Source organism: Podarcis melisellensis (assembly GCF_964234715.1).
Source record: "Podarcis melisellensis genome assembly, chromosome: 2".
In the NCBI taxonomy this organism is placed as follows: domain Eukaryota; kingdom Metazoa; phylum Chordata; class Lepidosauria; order Squamata; family Lacertidae; genus Podarcis; species Podarcis melisellensis.
This window is the reverse complement of record NC_138529.1, coordinates 91,698,080-91,704,070: the sequence shown is the minus strand read 5'-3', so window position 1 is coordinate 91,704,070 and position 5,991 is coordinate 91,698,080. Positions and strand designations below refer to the sequence as shown.

General features: G+C 39.6%; 1 long non-coding RNA gene across 1 annotated transcript; it reads left to right on the top strand.

Moving 5' to 3' along the window:
* The first annotated feature begins 754 nt into the window (after positions 1-754).
* Positions 755-5,149, top strand: LOC309363151. The gene is made up of 3 exons (XR_014165279.1): positions 755-846; positions 946-1,026; positions 5,058-5,149. It is a non-coding gene; the product is annotated as an uncharacterized lncRNA (long non-coding RNA).
* The last annotated feature ends 842 nt before the right edge of the window (positions 5,150-5,991 follow it).

Below are 5,991 nucleotides of genomic sequence, written 5' to 3'. Positions count from 1 at the left end.
TTATGCTAGGGTTGCAATACGTCTGGAATTTCCTGCACATAGCTGGAATATGACAGTCAGGTCCTGGAAAATCCGGACTTAGGGCAACCCATGTCGGAAGTCTAGGTTTTGGTGAATTTCCATAGAAATAGCTGAAATATTGGGAGGTTTTCAATGCTTGATGTTTTTGCTTTGTTTATAGATATACTGTAAGCAACCCAGAGTGGCTGGGGAATTATTATTATTATTATTATTATTATTATTATTATTATTATTATTATTATTAATTATCATCAACAACCCTAGTTTATGGGGGGAAAGACATTAAGACGCTAAATCAGGCCTAGGCAAACTCGGCTCTCCAGATGTTTTGGGACTACAACTCCCATTCTCCCTAGCTAACAGGACCAGTGGTCAGAGATGATGGGAGTTGTAGTCCCAAAACATCTGGAGGGCCGAGTTTGCCTATGCCTGCACTAAATCTATTATAAAGGCTTGTTTTCCCTCTGCTAGGCTTTGGCCTGTCGGGCCAGCAGTAGCCCCACTCCTGAATGGATTTTGGAACCAGCATGATTTACACCTACATTCTATAGGATCACTATACAGACAATGGCCAATTTATGTGTATCCAACTGATGCGCAACCATGCTTGTGTGCATTGTGGCAACTCAGAAGTGGCTGGCAAAGGGGGCATAACAGGTGGAACAGGCTTATGCCCACTCCACTGTCACACATGATGACCCAGGACTCAATCCCCACGCAGATTGGGGCTTGTACTTTCAAATGTCCTGTCTGTTTATCCCATACAGATTTTGATTGCATATAGTTATCTGATTTAGAAATGATCAGGTTTCTATAGCTATGAAGGTATGATGTAAGCCAATTGGGGACCACATGGCTTATATCATACTATAACAACAAAAACAATAACAATATTGATTGCCAAATGTCTCTTGGCCTGGGCAGGGAAGCCTGAATGACAGGCATTGACAGAGACGCCTTCAGTAACATGGAACATCCTTTCCTGATAAGAAGGGCACTAGGACTGTAATTGTTTTAACTTATTTTAATATTGTATTTTTACATTTTGCATTGCTGTAACCCACTGTAATAATGATAACAATGGCAATAATATATAATGATTTCTGCAAGTCCACAATCTCCCTCTAGGTCTGTGTTCAGTACACGGCAAATGATCTACAGAAAATTGTGTCAAATCTGGTTTGGGGGTGAGAAACTAGCCCTATCAGCACTCTCTTTGATATGCAGGTCAAGAAAAGCACACAGGAGATGGTTTAATTTAACATCGGGGGTTGTGATAAATGTTTAATTAGCTGGAATTTACTACCTCCAGAGTATAATAGGCATGCATAGTCATCCGTGATAGAACAGAGAAGTGGGCCAGAACAGAAGCAGCACCCTTTCAACATTTATTTGAGAAACAGAAAGTTAGGACACAAACCCTATACTTTCCACTACACATAGAGCACAACCTTGCAGATTATAACAGAGAGCAGGGAATATAATGGTAAATACAGATATTACATAGAAGACACACAAGGAGTGTAATATTTTGACTTTTTTAAAAAAAAACAAAAACCCTGAAAGACAGCCTTGGGCTGTGATTCAGAATAAAGAATACTGATGGGGGAGACTGGTTGATCCTTTCCATTTTTGCTGCTTAACCCTTGCCTTCTCCTACTGCTTTATTACTTATCATGTAAAACGTAGGGTGATCTCATAACTTCTAGCTTCTGGGGGTTGGGGGGGAATAGGTTGGTGAAGACAACTTGAGCTAAACAACTTTAACAGGAAATGAAGGGTTAAGGAGTCCCACTAACTTGCATCATTTCTCTGCTTGTGGTAGCAGCTTCATGCAATTGCTTTTCAGATTTTTTAAAAAGTTGGCAGATTGCCAGGTGTCTTCTTTGTAACATGTATTTTGTCCCCAAAGTGTTTATACAATGTATAAGCTACAGTCCTAAGCACAACCATTTAAAAGAAAACTCCATTGAAAAAGAATGCTACCTACTCAATAGAAAGAAGGTGGCATTCAACCAAGTTTTTCTCAGTAGACCTGTTGCAATTAATGTCATGTTCATTAATTTCAGTTTATGTGTAAACATAGTTTATTGCTGCCCAGAGTACTTGGGATCATGACATTTAATAGCATAAAATATTGTCACCTACATGTACTTTCTTGAATAACTGGTCCAATATTCCTCTGAAATGGAGGCATAAAGTAATAATGGCACTGTGAGGAAAATTATGAAGTGTCACTATATTAAAAATGTATGTAAAAGATATGAGGTTCTGCAAGAATGTATGAAATGTTGCATTGTATAATTCAGCTCCAAATCTGAAAAAGCTAAATCACATTTTGGGATATATAATAACACCTTTACCCATCCCTTTTCTTGGAAGGTTAATATTCATTTTTGGATATTTCCATGGAATGCAGTAATCCTCAGGAAAACTTGTATTGGTTTTAGTTTGGCTACTCAAGAGTATATATATTTTGGACCATGATCATTTTCCTGTAAATGTAGTCCTTCCTGAGCACCTGGGGGCTAAATTTAATATCGAATGCTCCATAAATTATGAAATAGAAGTACCAGCTAGGAAACAAGTGAGATTCAAAATTTCATATAAGTTCAAATTAAACAATCCCCCTAAAATTAAACTGAGGCAGTTTATGGTCAGCATCTGGTGTTCAAACTTAAATCTACACCAAGAATAAAAATACTAAGATCTTCTTATTCAGTGTGAGATTTCTGTCCTCCTTCTCTCTCTTCCTAAGATAACTCTAACTGGCCCTCAGGTCTCTTCCCAGGCCCTGCTTTGGATCCTCTATGAGTGCTCTTGCTTGGCTGAAATCTTTCCTTGAACTGCAATAATGCTTACCTAGATGTGACAACTGGAGAGATAGGAATGTGGAGTGTGTTTGCAGAAACACCATAACTTTTGCATGGTGGAAATGTAGCCACCGTCCAAAGCCATCAATCATCAGGTGTTCTGCCCAGTTTTGCCTCTTGCCACTGCTTGCACATACCCCATGGAAGGTTACCAATAAGGGAATACATCCCAACTCCTGTCTTATATGCCTATTTTGAACATTGCAATCACATTTGAATGGGAGGGCTTATAGTTCTAAAGCACATGGTTTCCATTCTACTAATACTACTAACAAACAAACAAAACACCCTTCATCTGAAGATCTCAGGGCAGTTCACAAGATAAAATACAGGATAAAAGCACAAAATAGATATTTAAAACAAAAACAAAATAATATCCCCCTCTCTCACAGAAAGACTTAAGGCTCAGTCCCTAGAATTTCTGATTAAAAACAGAATTTGAGGTAGCAAGGATGTCCAAGAGGTGTTCTTGAGGTTTTGGAGAACTTCCACCAGCCAGAATAGACAATATTGGTTAGATTGACCAATACTAAGGGCTGGTCCTGCCATGCAGCACCATGAAGAGATGTGTGTTAAGTGGCCCCATGAGAGGAACGTAAAGGTAGGTGTCCGAACAGTACATGAGGCCTTCTGAAAGTGCTGGCGCTAGTGGAAGACAGAAGCAGAAAGGCTTTGGCTAGCACCAAGGCTGGTGCCAAGGATTTGTATCCTTGGGCACCTGCTGATGTGTGGCACATCTCAGTGGAGTGCCCATTGCCAAGTCCAAGTTCCTGCTGCCCCAACCCCTTGTTTCTGTTTTCCTTTGTGTTATGTTATAAGCTAACAACAATTGTTTTACTGTGCTTTAAAGTAAGAGACCTTCATTGTGATTTAACCTTCCAGCCTGTACTATTCTATTGCCTCTCTGAAGCTGGTCGTACCTCTTCATTTCTTGTTTTTTCTAGTCCAACTCTAAAAGGCGTCTCACTCTCATAGCTTTCACTGTTCATTTGCCCCAAAGGAGGAAGCCTCAACAGGAGCAAAGAAGAGAAGCAGCAGTGTGACTACTGTCATACAGTTATAGCATTATATATTGTTCAGTCACTAGGTAGCCCAGGACTTGATAGTATCTGAGAGGAGACCAGTTTCCTGTTGTTGTTGTGTTTTTGATTAGGAGATACCATACACTTCTTGTCTAGCTTCCTGGCTACTGTATCCTCTAAGCCTTCATCTGTTCATAGGCTCAGTTCCTCTTTCACAGCAGCAGCACATTGCCCAATGTTTAGGTTATTATTTCTCCAAGCTCTTGTTTATTTTGGTTTTTATCCCTCTTTGTAGTTCTTCAGTGCTAGTCTAGGGAACATTTTAATTTTGTGTATTCGCCTGTTCTTCTGCCAACAGAATATTTTTGGAGGGACAAAGATGCCTGCCTTACTTATCAAAATAATCGGATCATCCCCACAGATCACCACTCAGAACAAAAGTGGATTTAAGCAGGGACAAAAGCAGTTCCTAAGCAATTGACAAATTTCAAGTATTTTCTCTTACCAAATTATAAACCTTGATGCTCATACTGTATGTTTTGGCAATGGAAAAACTCAGCCTTCTTTCTCCAACAGCCATTAGAGGGCAGGGGGTGGGGATTAGCAGTTGCTTGTCCATTGTCCCTTCCTGCTTTCACAACAGGATAGTTTACCACAGACTTATCAGCATTTCAATACCAGGCTATGTGTATATATAGGAAAGTAGAAGATCAAAGGATTTAAAAGTCTGGCGCCCTCTCTACCACGCCACAGGCCAACAACTTTTGGGCAAGTTTTTGGACTGGTCCAATTTTAAATGTCAGTTCACACATGGGACTCACTGCAGGTGGGAGGCCTTGGCTCAAAACTGTCAGTGTTGGCTTAATCACAAATAGCATTGAAAACAAATTGTCTGGTAGATTTGTTGTGAGGATGAATGAGATGACAGGAAAGTCTCTTTTCATCAAAAGTATGATGTAAGTGACAAATAGGAGGAACATATTCTAAAAACCCAGTGATTAAAAATGATGGCTTAAATATCCTTTAGAACTATTAGCCCATCAGTGGCTACAATGGAAACACATTTCCTTGCACACTTTATGCTCCAGTGTTAATCTTCTTCATCATTATTAAATGTTGGAAGTTTAAATTTTTAATGCAGATGAGATGAGAGGAAAAGATTTAAAAGACAACGGAAGCCTTTGCAAGTGCAGCTTGGTAATCTTCAAACGCTGAGGGAATCAGCAAAAAAGACCAAACCAACAAGGAGGAGGGAGGAGGAAAACCCTGAAGACTAAAATAAATTGTTAGTTTAATCCCTTATTTGTAACATTTGTCTTAATTCCAAAGATCTGTTGAAAAGAAGATTTAAAGAAGATGAATCAGCACTAGAACTTCTTAGAAAATGACAAAAATAAGACTTTATATGAGCCCTCTGTGGAAAGACAGGTTATATGAAAGTACCTGGAAAATAACAATCAAAAAGCATTAATATTGATATATAGTCATTTTGGACAGATTCAATAGTGTAAGTTATATGCACATTAATTTTTTAGAGGGGGAAAATATTTCCAAATAAGGTTTGCTTGGCCTTCGAAAGCGATAGAGCAGTCAAAGCCTCAGTGGCTTGTTCTATCTTCATTTTCTCTAACTTGTTTCCTTCCACATCATTTGGACCACAGCTCCCATCAGTCTGAGCTAGTATGACCAACAGTTAGGGATGATGGGACTTGTAGTCCGAAGCATTTAAGGGGACCAGGTTGGTGAAAGCTGCATGTCAGCAGAGCATGTTGCAATCCTGTGTTACTAAAGCTTTGATGCCCTCTCCTTTCCTATCTCAGGTGTGTTGACAAGGAGATGCAAAGGAGGAAGAAAGAGAAAGGAGAAGGAATTAGGTGCTCCAAGTGAACAGCAGGTTGTGAGAAAGCCCAGTTTCCACAATATTCACTTCTTTTCTGGGGAGAAAGTGGTCCCACACCCTCTTGGAGAGTAAGTTTCAAAGGATGGTCCAGGCATCAATGGGCTTTGCTTAAGCCATGCTCATTGGGTTGCAATATCTGGCAGGTTTCAGTCTTGCCCCCTTTAATATATGAAAA